The sequence below is a fragment of the Pleurodeles waltl genome, chromosome 1_2 (assembly GCF_031143425.1).
Source record: "Pleurodeles waltl isolate 20211129_DDA chromosome 1_2, aPleWal1.hap1.20221129, whole genome shotgun sequence".
NCBI lineage: Eukaryota > Metazoa > Chordata > Amphibia > Caudata > Salamandridae > Pleurodeles > Pleurodeles waltl.
In genome coordinates this window covers 391,879,487-391,901,792 of record NC_090437.1, presented here as the reverse complement: position 1 = coordinate 391,901,792, position 22,306 = coordinate 391,879,487, and positions in this window count along the sequence as shown.

The following is a 22,306-nucleotide window of genomic DNA, read 5'->3' as shown; positions in this document are numbered from 1 at the left end:
TTCCCAAAGATATATCAATTAGAGGACATGAAAAGGTTTCCGAAACTGTCTGAATTACATCGTACTAGACAAAGGAGAGAGACTGCTGCTGGTGTAGTAGGAGACATATTTGGGGCGATAATTCCTTCAGTGGGAGATATCTTGAACTCCATAAAGATTTGAAAGTTGTCTACTATTGTGGATAACATGCTGCAAATTTTACAGGGGCTATACTCCTGATGGATACTGAACTTGCTGCAGAAAGGGCTATGGCTCTTCAAAACAGGCTTGCTTTAGACATTCTTTTAGCAAAAAATGGCGGAGTTTGTAAGATGCTTAATGAGCGCCATTGTTGTGTTTACATACCTGACAATAGTAATAAGATTAGAAGTATGCTTACTAACTTAACTAGGGATAGTACAGATTTGAAGGAACTGAAAGTGCCAGATGTGTGGGAAAAGGTTGGGAAAGGACTTGCTTCAGTGGGAAGTTGGTTTAGTAGTATTTGGCATGAGATATTGGCGAAAATAATACAGGGAATATTAATTGTTATAGCTTTTATATTTGGATTATACCGTCATGTAAAATTAGTAAAATAATTAAATTGAAAATGTCGAAAAATAATAAGAGGAGGAAAGAAAAACAAAGGGAAAAATTGTTCAGGGCGAAATCACAGGGGGAAAGATTGAGAGAGGAAATTGAGATGAAGGAATTCTAGAATGTAAAATGTGAGGGGAAAGGTTTCTGTGATGACAAGAGTCATCAGAGGAGGGATTGTTGGAGTGTGACTTTTAAATTAATATTAACATGAAAAGCTTGCAATATATTCTGTAATGAAGCTGCATAGAAAATGTGTTAACGTAGGAAATAATGCACGCGTTTTAAATGTGCCCATGGGGAGTGGCCACCAACGTATGCGATGGCTAATGAAACTTATTAATGATGAATTAATAATGTACTAATATATGGTGTTGTATTGGCATATTATGATTATAGTAATGTATTGGGGTTTTACTAAATTAATCACTAGGCCTTAGTTTAGCGAGGGTCTGGGCCTAGCTGACTGGTCTCATATTAAACTGTGTTTTTCTAACGTGCAATGTGCTGTTTTCCTGAAAGACACAAAGCTGTACTTTTCCAGAAGCTACAGATATGTGTGTGTGTAGCCGTAGTAAATTCTTTCTCATGGGACCGACTTGCTCAAGGAGACATTCTTGCCGAATGCAACAGTGTAATTCGTAACAGGTACAAGGCTGTCTAGACTAGGAGAAGACAATGGGACTACTGACTGGAGCGTAAGGTGTAACTTTTCTTACCTGACATTCCTATCGATGAAGACGTCAACAACGTGGGCCAATCAACTGTATGAGAAGTGTGTTTTGTGGAAAATTCTAGTAAGGTGCGTGTAAAATTATTGATCCAATGAGGAATTAGAGGCTAGTTTGACAGTTTTGATATAACAGCTTGACCCGAGGAGAAGTCAGCCATTACTATTAGCATTATTCTGACAAGCCATTATTAGCCATTACTGGACATTCCACTGAGCTATACTTTTGCCATTATTCTTTGAGACTTTGCTGTTCTGATATCTTAACCATCCTCTATTGAATTCTTACCTGATACTTCTCCTCCATATGAGGGAAGAGCCTTAGCTATGCCATACTGAGACTTTGTCTTGTCCTATCCTTGCTGATGCTGAAATCGACTAATATCATGAGGACAAAGACTGGCGTTGATTGCTGATTCGTTGGAGGGGTAACTATCTGATGGAATTTGTAATTGTCTGTTTGCCTTTTCTTTCTAGGTACCAACTGCTCTTTTGATAGAGGCCATAGTTAGATGTTTTCCAAATTTGTGTTTGCTAAAATTGTTTTGCATGAAGCCCAACTTGCTAATGCTAATTCGAGGTTAGGTAAGGTGTTCACTAAAATCTGACGCTAATAGACAAGTGACTGGGTTCTTGCTTTGTTGAATCTTGCATAACCAAGACTCTGCTAAACTGCTTCTTATTAATGATGTGTAAATGCTTAACGTATATTCTCAATGCATTGATTAACTGTGTTTAAAATATGTATCTGAAGAGTTACTAATGAGATCGCTTGCTAATGAGATTAACAGAAATGACTATTAGATTGTAATCAATAGGAAATAAATGTCCTAACACTTAATTAGATTTGTGTGGTTATTCATTGGCCGAAAGGTCATGGTGAATTCGTTATTGATTCTTATTAAATGTTATTGATTATTTTGTTGATTAGTTACTAAGAGACTGATTGGGTTATTGAGATATTGATTTTGTGATGCCAGAAAGATACCTCGTACTGGGAAGTCTCCGAACGTGGTCAAAAGGTTCATCGGCCTGGGCGATTCCCCTTGTAAGTTTACTTATCAAGGTTCTGACGCGCTATCACAGATCACCCTTCTTGTCAATCTTTGCCACCGAGGCACCCTGTCATCCCAAGATGCAGGAGATATTCAGTTCCTTGGATAGCGCCCAGGCATGATTCTGGCTTAGCTCCTCCATCAAGTATGTAAATCAGGCAAAAAACATTTTAACATGTCTTAGTGTATCAATCAAGTACACATATATAACATGAAATTGAGAAAATCATTTTTAAGGCAGTCTTAAATGTTAAGGGTGGAGCAGAGCTCGTGGCAAAATTAGTTTGATTCGTATGGCTCGAGTATCAGCATTAGGACAGAATCAGTCAGTGCTAGTTCTGTAAAAAATGTTACTTATGAACAATGAGTTCTTTGTTAAAGTCTCAATCAGACATAAAAAACATGACGCATAAGCAAAAAAGTTCACTGCTCATGTTTCCAATGCTCTCAGTTTTTGTCCTGAAGCAAAAATCTGTCTGCAATATGGACTGTGATAACATTTGTTCGCCCCATTCCGTATTACACAAATAGCCTGTGGCCGCGCCACTCACTGCTTTTCCCCAGTTTGTGGGCAAAGTTCATGGCGATCGACAGAAATGTATTTTGTGTGAAGAAAAGTTCTCAATTCCGAGATTTCAGTTCGGGACGAAGGAAAGCATGTATTTCACTTTGCAGTAACTACGAAAGCATGTTATCATTCAAACTTTAAATGGGGAGCCTAAATCGCATGGTGCAATATTTTGTTTCCCTGGGCGAGAGTACATCCTAGTATTTATCGCCCCAGGCCTTAGTCGGGTCTTTCTTGACGCCAAATGTAACTTACAGTTTACAGACTGTTCTTGGCAGAGGATGCATGAACGTACTGGGTTAGCTAATTGCTCTATAAACGTTGGGCTCTAGAGAACCTATACAGGAGCTCCCAGTCACTTACACATACCCATTTAACTTGCCTGGCTTCGATTTGTACAACAGTATTCTCTGCTATCCACTCTCAGGCCAAGCACGCTTTCCTTGCCCTGAGTTGAGCACAGAAGGGGAGCATCACAATCACAGGAGTAAAGGAAATGACATCACACATCCTTTGACTTGAATGGCATGAAAAGAAGTGACAACATACTACCCATTACCCCATATCATTCAGAGAAAATGTTTTCAAATTACCTTACTAACCCATCCCCACAACACCACAAATGTCTGTTTTAGATATCACCTATATTAGGTTGCTGACATCTTTGAAACTGGAGGGGGTGCTGCAGTGCCAAGAAATCCTAGCTATTACCTCAAACTAGATAGTTGATTTTGCGCCTTAGGCCATTGGATCGACGCAACATAGATTTGAGGGGATGTCACTGATGAATGTCATAATAAACACCAACAACCAAGTAATCAATAATCTAATCACTACGCAATAACCACACCAGTTTTTTAAGAAGGTTTATAAATGTATTTCCCTATATTACCAATGCTAAAGTCTCAAAAATAACTCTCAAACATAAATGATAAGCATATAGAATCAATAATGACTGATTAGAATGTCTTATATATCTGAGTTTAATCAAAGCAAGTAATCAAATTATCTCAAGTGTCATAACACTAATTAATAACATTAATATTTGCAACAATGTGATAGTATACATTTGAGCAAAAGATCAAATAATGTAAATATAAATCATGAGCATGTAAAGTTATATTCCCTCACTAACCACTAATTAGCTGTAACATGTTGGGCTGCATGTAAAAAGAATTTAGAAACACAAATTTAGGAAACCATTCTAGCTCGGGTTAAAGTAAAAATTACTATCATTATGCAGCAATTAATTTATAAGTTGCAGCTGGTACCTGTAAAACAAAAGACACATATAACAATTCAATTGCATACATTACCCATAGAACAACGACATGAAGTCTACTTCAGCAAGGGACACCATCAGGAAAGTTTCGTAGGGTCTGGTCTACATCAACAGCTAAACCCAGATCACTAATACGAGTCAAACCTCCACTAAGAACTCTCTCAATCCGCACGAACGAATGAATCAAGAAGAAAATGAAGAACAAAGAAGATGAACCCCAAGAACAGGTGACAGAATGTTATATTAATTCTTGAAAAGTACGCGATTGGTTAGATAACTAAAAGTTAATTGACGACATCATTAACTAAACACAATTATAACACTTTCTTCTCTTCCGTCTCGTCTGTGGCTCCATTGTTCCATCTCATCAAACTTTACTTCTCAGGAAGAAATGTCTCACATTGTATCATCTACTTCCATCCTCGAGAAGGAAACCACACGTTAGTGAAAATTTTAAACAAAAGAACAGTCAAACTCGAGCAATGACCTAATAAATCTGGCCTTGTAAGACATAACGCAAAGACCCACTAGGGGTAGCTGTCTACATAGCTATAGGCTATTAATCACACTCTTTTAAGGTAAGCATTGAGCAATGGAAAATAACTGCGATTTAAGCTGAAGTTTGACTAAATAGAGAACAAAATGAACTATGGTGACCATTTACAAAAAGTCACCCGTTTTTCATATATTAGTTCATCAATGGTCAGTACATTAATCATAGTTAAAAAATTCCACTCCTGCAGGGGCATGAAACTTGCCCTGAATTCTAGCAAGCAAATGAGCCTGACATCTCCCAAGATGGTTCAAAAGGATTCTCCCCAGGGAAATGTATGAAAAATTGAGTCAAATAGTGTATTTCAATGCACAATGTTCATATAAGCTTGCCAAAAAGCCATAGGCTCTGAAGGAGCTCTCACTAACTATTCAAGTCATTTCATGGTGTGTCAGGCCAGTGAAACCTGAGCCTCCGCAGGAGTTGAGCTCATTTTTCAACACATGCTATGGATGCTACAACATGTCACGAAGGAACTCAATTGTGCCAGGTCCTGCATTTTGTCATGAGTGCCCCTCATATGCCATGGGTGCCCCCCTTAAGCAGGGGTATCCACTCAGACCAAAGATATACATACAATATACAGAATTTTGCTATTATATCATGAATGATCCATATATGAAAAATTAACTCAAATGTAGTAGGCACAGCATTTTGTCATGGCTGCCCCTTCCCATATGTTATGAGTAGTCTAAGGGGATACCGTCCATCAAACTATTTTTGAGAGGTGCCACGCCCCGTGATGACGTAGAAAATGACAAAGGCAATGACGCAGGTAATGACATGTATGCCCTGCCCCTAGGTTGTCAATCAATCACTGTGCCTTTCATGTGTCTGTGGCTGTGCGATTGATAGCCCTAAGAGTCTGCGCCTGGATGTGTGTGCCCAGACGTGTTCAGGCTGTCAAAGGATTGTGAAAAATTACAACACTAACTGAACGGAAGAACGGGCGCTTTAGTCCCGCGTAGACTGTTTTAAGAATGATGAGACAACCTGAGAATGTACCGTAGTTGTATTACTGTATTTAACATTACATATTTACTTACTTTTTAGGACGGGGGTCAGAACGATGCCACACAAGATGGCTATGAATTACACCCCGGATACTCTTGAATTACAAAAACGTTATACGCGTTGCTCAACGAAAGAATAGCTGAAATACAGCCTCTAACGTGGAGTCTTATGCAGTTTTGTGAGCCACCAGATACGAAGCAGTGCAACAGTTCAGAGTGTGTAGCGAAGCGGCAGAGCAAAGCATGGTGCCTTATGCGTGGTGAATACTGGAGCTTACACAGGCAAAGGCCGATGGATTCAAGACTACACCCGACGAACGGATTATGCAAAACCCTGGAGCGTGTTACCGAACATTATTTCAATGATAAGGGGTTTGCACTGTCCGAGCGAGAACTGTACGAACTTTTAAATGGCGTCAGCACCCTGTGTGTGCAAAGTTATATGAGCGGTGAGAGGGCAGTTGTGTCTAGAGCTATTGAATTCATATCTATGAAAATAGCAAAACACATGACGCTGAGGCCTATTAGCTGTCAGACCCCCAATAATGTGTGTACACAATGTTGTGTTATGTATACGTAATGAAAAGACCTCAAAGTGTCCGAAAATGGCTTTAATACGTGTCTGGAAACTGTAAAGTCTGCAGTGTTTATGTACTGTTAAAATTTTTATGTTTAATAAAACGACCTTACACAAAACAAACGTCTTTCGTTTCATGGTTGAGGTGTGTGACAGCTTGAGAGGTGCGTTTTAAGGAAGCTTTATTACGATACACTAGGGGTTGGAAGCTTCGGAAGCACCGAAGCTCTGTTTAGAAGGCCTTGAGTTGAAAATGAATCTGTAAACTGATCAGGGTTGAAGACTTGGTTATCAGGGAAGAGGCATATTCACTCCACAAAGCATCCAGGAGACGTTTTAAGCGGAGGGCCACAGTCGTTAGGGCTCAGCTAGATTGTCAGTGGCAGGTTGCCATAATCAGTCTTCAAGATCTAGCAAAGCATAACAATGGTGCAATATATATATTAACAGTCATAGACATACTGTCCAAGTACGCCTATGCAGAAGCGATACCAGTGTCACCGCCGCCTTTAAAGTCATCTTCCCGAAAGGTCGAGTACCTCAAAAACTACAACCCAATGCTGGAAAAGAATTTTTAAACAAACTTTTTTTTTTTTTACTTTATTTTTAAATAACATAAAATAAAAACCATATGTTTAAATAAACACGTTTTTTAAACTTTATTTTTAAATAAAATAAAATAAAATAAAAAACGTGTTTAAATAAACACATGATATTTTATTTTTAAATAAAACAAAATACATGACGGTGCCAGTAACACTCTTTAGAGCCCCCCAATAAATGCAGAAAAGCATGGGTTTTGATATAACCAGCATCTGTTCTGTAGAGAGTCTTGCCCTGATGAAATTAAATAAATCATGTTTTAAATGCTGTTGCCCTTAATTTGTTTTTAACTGGGGGTGCTGTGTGAGAGGGTGCATTACAGACATTTTGCTGTGAAATGTGCCATAAAAAGTTCATTTTAGGGCAGAATATGTGCGAGGGCAATATTAGTAAGCTGTTCCTGTTACAATATTGAAAACACGCTCTTTAATCCTAAATATTAGAATATGTCCCAAAGTGTTTGTTCTCTGTCTTTTCTATACCCCTACCTTTCCCAAATGTGTATTTTATGAGAGCTGTATACCTCTAAATGTATAAAAATATGTTATTTAGGGCTAATAATGCTACGGCGTGATTATGTCAAATGCAACAATGTGCTTTTTTAACATTTATGTAAGTAGTACCACCCTTGATGTTTTGTGGTGTTTTATTCTGCGCAGTTCTCAAACTGTCCACTCCTACTAGTTTGTTTTAACACGTGCAAAGTGCCCATGTTGAAAAGTGATTATGTCCCAAAGACTTGTTTGTGAAATGGTGTTGTGTCAATTGGGCCCTCGTTAAGTGTTAAAATTGTGATAAGCTGAAATGTAACAAGGGTGTTTTTAACATTTTTCTAAGTGGTTCAACCCCTGATGTTTTGTGGTGTTTTATTCTACGCAGTTTTCAACCTGTCTAGCCAGTGGGGCTGTTTTAATACATATAAATGTCCCATGTTAAAAAGTGATGGTGTCCCTGAGACTTATTTGTGAAACACGTGATTGTAATATTTATTAATGGGGTGAGGTGTATTGTGCAATGTTGATATGAAATGCAAATGTAGTCTTTTTCTAATGTATTACATCCGCTTTTGCAACTTTAGCTAACGCTTGCAACTTGTGTACTGGTGTAAAAGCTTTGATGGCATTTTCAATTTTCAAAGTGTTTTGTGATGTGTTGATGCTTTGCTAGCTGTAAATGCTTTTAGGCTGTAAACCATGTTTAGAGCCAGTCAAAATAAATGTTGGAATTCTGCGCAAATGTTGTAACATGACCCGTCTGGGTTTTGATGTTTCTATTTTAAAAATGTTTTACTTAATAGTGTAGCCCCTGTACGTTTATTGTTTCTAACTTATTTTACTTGTTACTAGTGCCTGGGTTTTAAAAAATGCGGGGTGTCAAAGGGTGTTGAGACCTAAACCCTGTGGCTCTTGTTAGATATTATTTTAATGTCAATTTGTCTGTTCTGTACACAGGATATCCCAGGACTGACGAGGACATTTCAACAAACTAAAACCTTCCAACAACCTTCCAACAAAGTACAAGTATTTAGAGCTTTATAGCTTAGAGACCTATCGTCAACCCTCAGTGTTTTACCCTAGGTGCTTTATTTGGTAATTTTTCTAAAATATTTTTACAGGTTAGAACGCCGAAGTACAGGTGGCTGTGGATGCTCTGCAGCAAATCCTAGACAATCAAGACGCCGTAAACACTGTGTCGCCTATAACAACTCTTGCAGGTAAATAAAATAGGGAAATGCTGCTGGAGGGTACATGGTGTACCATTGAGGTACAAACGGCCCTTGAGAAAGGGTACTGCCTTGGTAAAATACTGGAAATTTGGCACTTTTCACACATCACAACCCACCTCTTTTCAGAGTCCACCAACCTGTTCCTCAGAGACAAACAGGAGGCATTGGGGTATCCCGGCTGGTGCATCGATGAGTCCTCAAAGCAAAAGTACATCGCCAATTACCACGATCACGAGGTTATTACGCTGAAATTCGCACAGCGTACCAACATGTCAAACACATCCATCGTCACAGATGATCTTTTTAAGTATCTATTTGCCCCGTCTCATGACGTGTCCAGTTACAAATTTATCGACGATGAGACGGCCCTTCTATGCTGGAAATACGCCAAACAGTACCCCCACAACGTGTAACAATATAAACATCTCCATAGCGTAGTTCACAACTGCTCACGCTCATCTAGAGCTCTACAGGTTGCTGGATAAGCTTCAGGACCGCTGTTTGTTCCACAACACCGACTCTGTTATTTTTGTTAGTAAAGAGGGTGATGAAGATCCTCCGCTAGGTGATTATCTAGGGGATTTGACCTGCAAGTTCAAAAAGGATGAGTACATACTCGAGGACACCTTCTCCGGACCGTACACCTCCTCTGGACCCAAGATCTATAGTTACAAAACCTCTAACAACAAAGTTTGCAAGAAAGTCAAAGGCATCACTTTAAACTTCAGCAATACAGTTAAAATACATTTTGACAGTCTGAAGGGTCTGGTGCATGAGTACTACGCATCGAGCGATTGCAAAAATAATAAAGCAATAGTCGTAAATCACCCTAGCATAGTCAGGTCCAAAAAAAGGTGGGAAATTACAACACAGCCATTATATAAAACCCTACGAGTAGTGTTTGATAAAAGGGTACTGACCGATGAGTACAAAACACTGCCGTATGGTTATTAAAAGACATTAGAGGGACGAACACCCAACCGCTACGGACACCAGGCTGCAACACCCATTCTCCTGCGTTTTAGCAGGTACCTCAAATAGCAGCAAAAGTTATTTTATAAAGCAACTGTTAAAAAATGCTCCAGGTGTTTTATCTCAGACCCCTTACAACATCGTATGGCTTTATTCCTGCTAGCAAGATCTTTACACTGAACTATCCCTAAAGTTCCCGCACATCAGATTTATAGAAGGCATCACCAGTAATCTCAACAACGATGACTTGTTACCTAAACACCTTGTAAACATGGTTATTATGGATGATCTCATGCGCAAAGGCGGGGACCACCCCGAGATCGGGAGGGCTTTTACTCAAGATTCACATCATTGTAATCTAAGCATATGCTACATCATGCAGAACTTGTTTTACAAGGGTAAGAGCAGTCTTTCTATAACTCTCAATGCGTCATAACTGATCTTTAAATCCCTGTGACAAGTTTCAGGTATCAATTATAGCTAAACAGATGTACCCCGGAAACACACAGTTTTTCATGGAAGCATTTAACAATGCTACTGCAAGACCCCACAGTTACTTACAGGTAGATTTAAAAACCAATACTCTAGAAGACTACAGACTACGCTCCAGTATTTTCTCATCTGACTTCCCAGTCACTTAAAACCCTAAAACAGTCCCCAAAGCCTATAAAAAGACCCATTAAAAAGACTTTTATAACATTTACACTCTAAACCTTATAATATAAGGTCGCAACCATGTCTGCACGGCTATGGCATAATTTAGACCTCCTAAAAATGCTGGTCACAGCCAGCCCCCTGAAAAGAAAGGCTATCTTGTGAGCGGCTTAGGAGGATTTAGTGGCTGCCATTTCAGAAATAGCCCTAAACACCCTAAAAGGTAATGTCCCGATATCAATGAGTCAGTTCCTCATGCTGAAGAAGAAGCGCCACATTATTAAGAAGCTTAGCAATAAAAGGTTGTCGTCTTATCTAAAAATAAACTGGTCAAACAGTCTGGAGGTTTTATAGGGGCGCTGCTGGGTATAGCTATACCGCTAATTACAGGTCTCCTATCTAGGACCTGATGGCACACGCCCAAAAAAATGTACCTTGTGCCTCGCCAACAGCTGGAACAGTTGGGCCCTTCTACCACTGACGTCTGGGACATACGCAGAAATGAGACGCAGCGTCTTGATGATGAGATCAAAGCCATTTTGAACCGAACCTATTTAAAAACACACGACAAAGCGGGGCTTTACTTAGAAGCCCTTCAAAACATTTTACAGTATTACAAACAATGGAACGCTGAAAAAAAAAACTAACTCTGTATACACCCAACACAGAAGAGCCGCCAGCAGACCCGGTACTGCCTCAAGACCCAGGACCCGCAGCCCCAACGGACGCCTTTGTAGAAGACCTTTTAAAAAAGTCAGAAGTATGGAGGGGCAGCGCAAATGTTGCTCGGTAAAATGACTGCTACTAAAGATCTGACCTCTTGGAACGACCGGGGTGAGTTTGTTTACAAGGGACAACCTGTTGCTGGATCACACATGTACGATCTGGTCAGAGGTCTCACCCACAGCAAAACACTATCGACCCAAAATGCTCTTAGAGGATGGGAGCAGTTTCTACGCGCCTCTGCGGAACACAACATTCCTTCCACGATCGTCGGTAACACCGACCATCGGTGAAGGCTTAAAAAGTTTGAAAGATCCAACCCCTGGTGTTTTTACTATGAGTCCCACCGTGTCGACATTGCCTTTCTTTCCACAGCTAACACCGTCTAGGAGCACCTGCTATGGATCCTAAAAAGAGACTGTTCAAAATGAACACTTGGCTACAGCTCTAATGTTATCACAGCATTTGAACAGTTGTACAGTTTTGTTAAAAGGTTTGCGTCTCGAAAGATTTTTACTTCATTTATTTCTTTACCCGTGTAAATGTTTGTGCTGAAAACTGTTTGTAATAAACACTTTTAACTTTTCAACAGGCGTCAGTCATTTTTTGTTTTTTTTTAAATTATTTTAAAATGTGTGGTGGGTGAATAAAAAAATGCATAGTCTGCATTCATGTCATCAGTGCAAATAGAGGCGTTACAAGGCCTTCCACATTTGACAAATACCGTATTCTGTTTTAACAATGCTCAACATAGTTCTTGAGTTTTCATTCACATATTTCATAACAATGCCGTTGTTGTTTACTAAATCGGCAGAATACAGATTAAAAAAAATTCTAAACATCATACCCTCAGACATTTTACTAATGAAATATATACAATGTTCCCCGCAGGTGATGGCTAGAGAATCATGTACACATATCTTGTTATACTCGACCATGGGCGATGCTTTTGTTTACATATTTGAATATCGGTTTTGTATAAATGTTATGCTCTGGGAACTCCGCTAAACTGTCAAACACTATAACCTTGTCTTCATCCAGAAACAGAGCCGCCCAATGAGTACCAACCTTGTAATGTGGGTCGGTGTTAAAGATGAGTGTGCGGGGTCATTCTAGGCCTATCTCCTCCGGTAGCCTGTCGCTCGGAAATACACCTAAAAAGTATTTCTTAGCATATTTATGCTTGCTTAAAAAGTCACTTATCTGCACAGTGTCCATTTTACAGTGTTTTAATGATAGTCAAACATAATCTGTGGGGTGTGATTGACTTGGATGACGCTGATGAACACATGGAATACAACCATGTTCACGTTGGTAGCCAATGCTTGTGTAAAGCGTATTTCAGCTTTTAGATTTCCGTTTTTGATCATGTTGTAGTGATCACCATCTTCCATGTCAGGAGTCAGGTCGAACGCACACAGTGGGTAGCCGGCCCAATACCCCTCTCTTGAGACAAAAACTCCTGAGTCACGCAGGTGTTTTCCAGTTATCGTGACCAGACCTAGATATTCCCTAACAAAATTGGATGTTCCAAAACTAGGGGGGAACGGTTTTGCAGGAACAACAGTTTCCATTGTGGACCAAAGCGGCATAGTTGATGTTGTAGTGCTTGAAGTTGAAAGGGTTAGAGGTATAGAGCCCGCTAAAAGCTGTATTGTCCACAAACCCTATGATGATGACTTTCAGGAGTTGCCCCAGAAATAGATTTTGCTGCTGCGTTAATCTAGTACCGGCGGGGATGCTGAATATCTTCAGAGCCACTCTTTCAATGGTGTACTTGACGTTCGATAGTTGTAAAGCTTCGGCGTGGGCCAGTCTGATACTCAGTGACACGTTCACTCTCTTTACAAACAGGCTTGCGGACAATATAACCAGTTTATACTGCTCCGCATTTCCGCTGTTGAGACAGAACGCGTCCATATTGTGGTTGACTTTGATCTTAAGATCGTTACCATTGACTAGAAGTTTATCTTGGAAGAAAAGGTCTGAATGTATATGCCCCAGGAGGTCAAACTGTGTACTGCCGGCCGCAAAGCTGGCTCTTTTTTAAAAACCATTGTTACCCCCGTCCAACGTCATGTCCTCAAAATGCGCGTGAGTATCTTTAAAGAAGAAGTGTCTCGCTGAAAGCTGTGTGTCCAGGGGATCGCAACTGTAATTTAGAATACTCTCTATGTAGGCCCTGTTGCGTGACGAGTCGATCGGCCAGGTTAATGTCTACCTGATTAAACATGGTTGCGACGGGGTAGGCGATCGGCGCCACTTTAGCATCAACCTCGATGTTGGTGCTGTTCGCTTTTGTTATTTTGCAGACGAGGTGCAGCAGAGTGTTGTTGAGATCCAAATACATATCCGTGGACCCCGACACAAAAACTCTATCGTGCCAGAGGCATCCGAGCAGCTAGAGGTGATACTTCCATGAAAAAACTGTTCTTGCTGCTGGTCTGTGTGGGTTTTAGAGAAAACAAATCTAGCTCAGATTTTGTGCATTCACCCGAGGCGCAGTGTACGAAGGCCATGGATAGCTAATTTGAAAAATATTTGCACTAGACTGTGTTCTCTTCTTCTTCTTGGTAGATCTCTTCTGTCTTATGACTCTTCATTTCTGTAGGCGTTTTGAAGAAGTCCTCTTTTTTTTATAAAGCATTGGGGGGCCTCTGCGCCTTGAAGCCACTTCGCTTCTTTTTAACAGCTGCACACGCCTTGTACATAAACCTAGCTCCTTCTTGGGGTTGTTTGTTCATGCGCTCGGCGACAGCCAACATTACAGAGCCCACGACATCATGGGCTATGTTCGTTGCCGTTGCTTTAACGTGAGGTTTGCAATTTCGTACCCTCTTCTCAAGAAAGGCATAGCTCTTCTAAAGAAACTCTGAAAGAAGCCCCCCAATCCCGTCCCGTACATAACAGGGGCCACTTGAAAGTAGGGCGACGGTCCTCCATAGCCGGCCTGAACTCTATAACAGTCCCTGAACATAGAGGGATCGTCGTATGTTTTCACGATGACCATCGTAACTGCCTAATAGTCACTGTCGCAACGCGGCCTTACATGAAGCTTAACAATAACTTTTCCGTATTTAAAGGCCACAGGCTCTGACTGATAGTCGTAGACTATGATGGTTATAGTGTCACAATGTTTTTAGAAATTGCCACGTAGTCGAGTTTGTGATGCTGTATATTAAATATTGTGTTATTTTCTCCCTTCACTGGGACCAATCTCAACAACGGTGAATAACTATCCCCTATCCTCTGAGGTTCTACGATATCGCTATACACATAGAGTGTATAAAATCCACTGTTAATATCGGGACACATATGGTCTGGATCCGCCTGTCTTTTTACATGTTGTACGGTCCCTAAAACCCTTTGTAATTTACCGGTAGAGGTAAACCTGGTATCGAGTTCCGGGGCTTTAAGAAACACTTTTCTTCTAATATTATCTGACACTAGATGTATATTTGCATACTCTTCAACACTGGCTATGGCTCTGTTGATGGCATCGACCACCGCGGCAACGGTGGTGTAATACCTGTGCGGGAAACTCACAGGAAAACTCAAGAAGTCCTGAGAGCGCTTTATGATAAATTTAGCCTTGTGCTTTGTAAATGTATTTCACATTCTAGGGTACTGTATCTCTGTTAGAGCCACCTCCCAGGACACTTTCAGGTCCACCAGTTTAGCCAGTTTCACTGTATAATTAGAAATCTGATTGTCGAGGAACATGTCCTTCGAGGCGTTGGACGGTAGCGTAATATAAAAAGGTAGGGTCTCCATCTCGGTGCTTGCAGCGCAACCTCACACCCCGTGCAACGAGCTGTCCAAAACCCAACTGTTACATTTCTTGGGCCACCCCTGCCATTTGATCAGTGCCTGTCTGCTGCCTTTCCCTTTTAGAACCTTTTCAACCCTGTACACCCTGTTCGGATCGTAGGGCACCTTTTGTAACTCTTCGTTGTAAAAGACACCTGTTCCCTTTTCCCAGTCGTAGTCCTTCAACTTGTAAATATATACCCCTTCTTCAAACTCCGCACTTTCCACTATAAATATCTTGTCGCTAAATGTCTGTTGGTAGCCTTTGGTAAGACACCCTTCAACTTTGAAACCCTGACATGATCCCCTTCTTTTAAAACAGGTTTCTTAAGCCTCACCGCAAGACGACTCCCGTACACAGTTCTCCACACCATCAACGAATTATAAGCCGTTACCTCCACTGGAGACATTTTGATGGACCTATGATAACGGGCATTATAAACATCTGTAAAAGCCTGTAGAACATCCAATTATCTGTAGGTATTGTTGGCTGTGAAATATTGCCACATGTTAAATTTTAAAGTTCTGTTAAAACGCTCTACTACTGCCGCTTTTACCTCAGTGTGCGTTACAAAATGCTGAACAGCGTGCTGCTTTAATCATTTCTGAAAAGGTTTGCTTAAAAATTCTTTTCCAGCATCTGTTTGTAGTTTTTGAGGTACTCAAACTCTTGCGAAGATTACTTTAAAGGCTGTTGGACACTGGTAGCACTTTTATCGTTTAACGCTTCGGCATAGGCGTACTTGGACAATACGTCAATGGATGTTAATATATACATTGCACCATTGTTAAGCTTTGCTAGATCTTGGAGACTGATTATGTCAGTCTGCCACTGATAATCTAGCTGCGTGCTAACGACTGTGGCCCTCCTCTAAAAACGCCTCCTGGCTGGTTTGTGGAGTGAATACGCCTCTTCCCCCGATAACCAAGGCTTCACCCCTGATCGGTTTACAGATTTATTTTCAACTCGAGGCCTTCTAAACAGAGCTTTGGCACTTCCGAAGCTTCCAACCTCTAGTGTATCGTAATAAAGCTTCCTTAAAACAGCCCCTGTCATGCTGTCACACACCTCAACCATGAAATGAAAGACATTTGTTTTGTGTAAGGTCATTTTATTAAACATAAAAATGGTAACAGCAGATAAACATTGCAGATTTTACAGTTTCCAGACATGTATCAAAGCCATTGTCGGACACTTTGAGGTCTTTTCATTACGTATACATAACACGTCATTGTGTACACACATTATGGGGGGTCTGACAGCTAATAGGCCTCAGCGTCACATGTTCTGCTATTTTCATAAATATGAATTCAATAGCTCTAGAGACGTCAGCCCTCTCACCCCTCATATAACTTTGCCACACAGGGTGCTGACGCCTTTATAAAGTTTGTACAGTTCTAGCTCAGACAGTGCAAAGCCCTTATCATTGAAATAATGTTCAGTAACACGCCCAAGGGTTTTGTATAATCTGTTCGTCGGGTGTAGTCTTAAATCCATCGACCTTCGCCTGTATACACTCCGGTATTCACCACGCATAAGGCGCCACGCTTACTCTGCCGCTTATCTACACACTCTGAACTGTTGCACTGCTTCGTATCTGGTGGCTCACAAAACTGCATATGACTCCACTTTAGAGGCTGTATTTCAGCTATTCTTTCTTTGAGCAACGCGTATAACATTTTCGTAATACAAGAGTATCCGGGGTGTAATTCATAGCCATCTTGCACAACACCGTTCTGACCTTAAAAAGTAAGTATGTAACGTTAAGTAATACAACTACGATACGTTATCAGGTTGTCTCATCATTCTTAAAACAGTCTACGCTGGGCTAAAGGACCCGTTCTTCCGTTTTTAAAGTAAACATCACACATACGTTTTTCTATGATCCTTTCTATCATACTTCTGTCAACAGCAGCAGCCAGACTTTGCATACTTTCAAGCTTTGAGTGTGGACTGCACGCGTATCGGAGCTCAGAGAGTGCGGTCTCCATTTTATGGCTGTAACAAAGGGTATAATAGTCACGTTTCACACAAGCTTTCACAACCATCGCTGCAAAACCTTTAACAGCCCAGAAGTCAGCGTACAGGATGCTCGGCATTTCCTTTTCAATGTTCATGACATTGTAGGGACAAAAAACATTTTTACAAGATTCGTTATTTTGGCTCGTGGAACTTTCACTCTGATTTGAATAGCAAAAGCAATTCAAATTTATGGCGTTAACCTTTGGTTGCAACTCCACTACAGCTCTTCTTTTGGTCAATGACTCCTATGCTTCAAAAGAAAGACAGCTATTAGTTAAGAATACATAAAATATCGGTATACATGCTAATTGTCTATATTGTTCTTACTAGCCTCTTCAAGATCTTCCATGTCAATGGGGTTATTTACACCTTGTGCACCGCTACACGAGGCTTCGCTCCCGCTGCCTTCACCCTTAATAGGTGATATCAACATTGGCACATCCTTGAGGGGAAGCTTTTCAAACCGATGGTCAGGGTCACCGTGATACCCTGTAAGGTCGAAACCTGCATCTTTAGGGGTGCCCGGCAGCATGTCCTCGTCCAACGCCGAGGGCGAACGGTTCTTATATCTAACAAAAGTGGTCATGTCACCTTCGGAGGATGCCTTTCTGATGATGCAAGCTGTTAGGGTTGTAATTTTTCACAACCCTTTGACAGCCTGAACATGTCCGGGCACACACAACCAGGCGCAGACTCTTAGGGATATCAATCACGCAGCCACAGACACATGACAGGCACAGTGATTGACTGACAACCTAGGGGCAGGGCATACACGTCATTACCTACATCATTGCCTACATCATTGCCTATGTCATCACGGGGCGCATCTGTCAAAAATAGTTTTATGGAAGGTATCCCCTTATACTACTGCTACGGTTGTCCTCCCTTATGGCAAGAATGACCTCCAGTGTGTTACCAACGTTTATCCACAGGTGCCCCAGCACCAGCATTTTTCCATGGGTGCCCAATACGCAAAGAACTACCTCTAGTGTGCCAATACTAGTATTTTACCATGGATGTCCAACATGCCAAACATACCTCTATTATACCTGTATCAGTATTTTTGTCACACTTGTCTGGCACACTAGGAATTGCCTTCAGTATGCCACTGAGAGTAATTTCGGGATGGGTGCCTACATAATCCTAGACTCACCTTCAGTATGCCAGCATCAGTGGTGGACTCAATAAAACACATTCTTATGCACAACCACTTACATTCCCTCACTCGCACTCATTCCCATTCATTCTTTCATTCGCATTCACTTGCACTTATTCAATTGTCACTGTCTATCTTGCACTCACTTTTACTCAGACTCACTCATTCGCACACACTTATTCTTACTGTGACTCAATCATACTCACTCAGTCTTGCACTCACTCTTACTTTCACTTCCTCATTCACACACACTCACTTATTCTCCCTCTGAGAAACTCATTCTGATTCATTTGCACCTTCACTCACATTTGCTCTTATTTAATACTTTCTCACTCACTCACAATCCCTTGCACTCACTCTTACTCGCTCATTAACACTCTGGCTCACTCATTCTCACTCAGTTACATTCGCTATTACCCACTCACTCATTCTCATTCCTACTCTTACAACCACTCATATGGTTTCCTAATCATTCTTTCTCATCCACCCACTCTCACTTGTAGTCACTCTTACTCCCACTCTCATTCTCACTAAGACACACTCATACTCACTTACTGATACCCAATCTCACTTATTCTCACTCACTACCTGTCACTCTGATTCCCTTTCACTCATATCCTTACATAAACAGACACACAAATACACGCATTTGCACTCTGTCTCTCACACCTACTCACTCTCACCTGCAAGCATGCAAACAACATACATTTAAAAGCTGACAGAGGAGGCCTCCTCTTTTTATTACACTGATAGGGAATTACAAATTATTCACTATCAGTATAATTGAAAACATAGGCAGAAAAAGGAGGGTGGAGCACCTTTGCCCACAAGGGTGAGCTGCTCATGTTATCTTGGCACTGGATTTTGCCACCTCTTGGGTTAGAGGTTGCAAAAGCAGTGCCATAGGTTGCAGCTGCAAGCTCTCGCGACCCTTAAACGATGCCAATGCTGTTTGAGCATCATCTCAGAGGAGATGGGTGAACTTTACGTTTATTCCAAGTATGCTGCAGAGATCAGTTAACAACAAACATTTTGTCTAGGTCAAGGAAAATGTAACAGAACAAGTTGTGCAGTATGCAACTTGCAGGGCTTATGCTGTTGCACAAATCCACTTCCCAGTAGAGTATACTCAGGGGCATATTTAAGAGCCCCTAGCCCCATTCCAATGCCACATGAACATCATTTTTTTATGCTAATGTGGCGTTAGAAGGCCAAAAGACTGTGCCATATTTACAAAGTGGTGCAATGTATGCATTGCGTCACTTTGTAATCCTTTGCTCTACATTATGCCTGCACCAGGTATAATATATGCCAAGGGGGCGTTCCCCCGTTAGGGGGGCCAAGAAAATGGCTCAAGGAAATTTAAGAGATTTCCTTGCACCATTTTTTCAGCACTTTTAACGCCTGCTTAGAGCAGGCGTTAAAAGGAGGCTTCCATTGGGTACAATGGGCCTCTGGGGGCTTTGAAGGATTTTGAAGCTAATCCTGCAAAGCACCAGATTGGCATAAAAAATTCTGACACTTGCCCCTAACTACCACCATGGTGCACCGTATTTTAAATACAGCACACTCATGGTGGCGTTAGGGGGAGCACTAAGGGGCACAGGAAAAGTAGGCCTGCACTCTGTGCAGAGCCATTTTTTAAAAATATGCCCCTCATCTTTTTGCCATTCTAATAGAGAAGGATCATTGTAACACCTTTCAATGATGGCACTATAAATTTGCAAAACCTGTGGCAGTATAACAAGACTGCAGAAAGGAAAATGAATAGGTGGAGCAATGGGAGGTGCCCCCAGTAGGATACACAGGAGGTGAAGGCACAGATCGGGCAGGGAAAATTATGCCATGGTTTGGGTGCAAAGACAGCAGGGGGCAGAAATGTAACAGGTTTCCAGAAGATGTACTGAGATGGTGTATGAGGGAGGCAAATATATTTAACTTTCACCATGATCTGCACCATGAAGGCATGTATGGTACTTCATACTAGGATTCATATTTGATGACTGTTAGAGCAGTCTTTGCTAATGAAAATCGGCCAATTCCACTTTTGCTGACTAAAAGCATGATGGAGCAAGGGGTTTGTGGGTAGGGATACAAACCCAAACTGTTAAAGTGCTTTCTGGATTGTACAGACTTCTGTGTGATGGTACTATTGAAATGTCCTTGTGTGCTGCGTGCTGCTTAAGAGACAGCAGTCTTATCAATCATGAATTCCACATGAAATTTTTGTGTTGGTCTGGGAAGGGCACACATTGTCAGGCTGTTATAACAGATTCTCTAGTTATTTAAAATGTATTTATTATGGTGTTTTGTAAAATGCTTCCTGTGACATTTTGGCTTCTTCGAAACACATGAAATTAAATGCAGGAAAACCAATGCAGTATTGTTGTTAGAAATGTAATTTTGAGTCTAGTCAATGCAGCATGATTAACCATGTTTGAGAGAGACCCTTGTTCAGCAATTGGGTTTAAGTAAAGGGAAATTTAAATAGGTATTTATTCAGATAATTACTGAAAGCGCCTGTATTTGGGTTCAGACCTTAAGTTTGGGGAAAGAGTGTTCTAGAATCTCAGGCCTTTATGCAACAAATGATTTACCTTGGCGTTTCATATTTTTGAAGGTCCAGTGGTTAATGAGGTGGGTGGACATTACATGAAGATCTCTGGTTCATTGCACAGCTTCCACGAGCACAGATATGGAAAATGCCAGCAAAGGATACACTATTCCCAGCCACTTCTGAAACTAATTGTTTATGTGAGCCATGCTGCAGAATGTTCCCACCTAGAGAAATCTAGTGTTGCCATAAGTCTGAGAAGTTATATGATAAATCTGATCAGTACTAATTTGGCAGCATATAGGCAATCTAGTTAGATCAGATCATTTGGGAAGTTACATTTCAATTATCATGCCTAAATCCAGCCACACTCAACCCACATCTTGTGGATGCCCATCCCAGGGCACTATCCCTTCGTGACCCAATCCCTTTGTGTGCCCATCTTTCCATCTTACCATTAAACAGTGGATTCTGGATGTTCCTTCTTTTTGTAACTGATGCTGGCCTAGATCTTACTTTTAAAACATCACTCTTGACATTTAATTTTCACTGGCCCAAGGTGGTCAATAGTCGCCTCGCGCCTCTCCATCTGACACACCAGGTAGCTCCGCTTTGCAAACTGATACATTTTCTTCCTCCTATCTCCAGAGACTTTTGCCCTGGGCTGTTTTTCTATCACCAGTTCCTCTGCCACTGTCATACACCCATCAACACCGAACACGCCTTACTGCCTACCTGGGTTCAACTTACCCACACTCCTGTAATGGCTTTCCTTCACAGGAACCAAACACTTCACCAAGGTCGACTGACTTTTTGACCCAGAAAGAGTGTGATGAACCATACACAAATTTACATTAACACCACCCAAACAATTTAGACATCATGGCCATGGAAGGAAAACTCCAATCAATGAAAACGTTCAAAGCTTTATTTTATAACCACAAGGTTAGTGCCATGAAGATAGTACGCAAAATCAAAAGGTAAAGATATATCAACACTATCGACTGCCCAAAACGTCGAAACAGATTTAATCAAATTAGCATTAACACAATTAAGCATTCAAGAATTTTACATATCATTAAGGAAATTATTTGAAATACAAACATATCTCAGGTCAACATTAGTCAAGTTCAATTAAGCAGAGTATGAACATTTTGGGCTGAATACTGGTTGTCCCTACAGCTAACCAAATTAGGAAATGCATGTGTGGGGCTACGCACATGCAGGCAAAAATACAAAAGAGACAAAAAAAAATTGGAAAGAATATATATATCTAGGGCTATAGAATGGTTAATCAGATATACCTCTCCAAGGGAGGGACAGCATTCAATGATTTTTTCATCAGCAAAACATCGTATCAGCAGCAAAGTCCAGTCAGACATGTCATCAGGGAAGGTGCAGAGCGAGAGCTGGGGGCGAGGTGCCTCAAGAGTTGAGAAAAGACTGAATGAAACTTATGAAGGACATCCCTAATAAAAACACACAAATTGATTTGATTTGTCAGTTCAGTGGCCACACATCATGCAAAAGAGGCATTGTCCAATCAAAAAGTCAATAAAATATCAGTTTGCAACAGTCTGTTAATTTCCCATGTCCAGCTTGAGATCGTTTCCTCTTTCAGTGTGACTCCAAATGATAGAAACAATTGTATTATTTTGGAACAGTTCTGCTTATTCCCATGGGTTTAATAAAGACTTGTTAGCGCATCAGACCTTATTAAGTAAACTTACA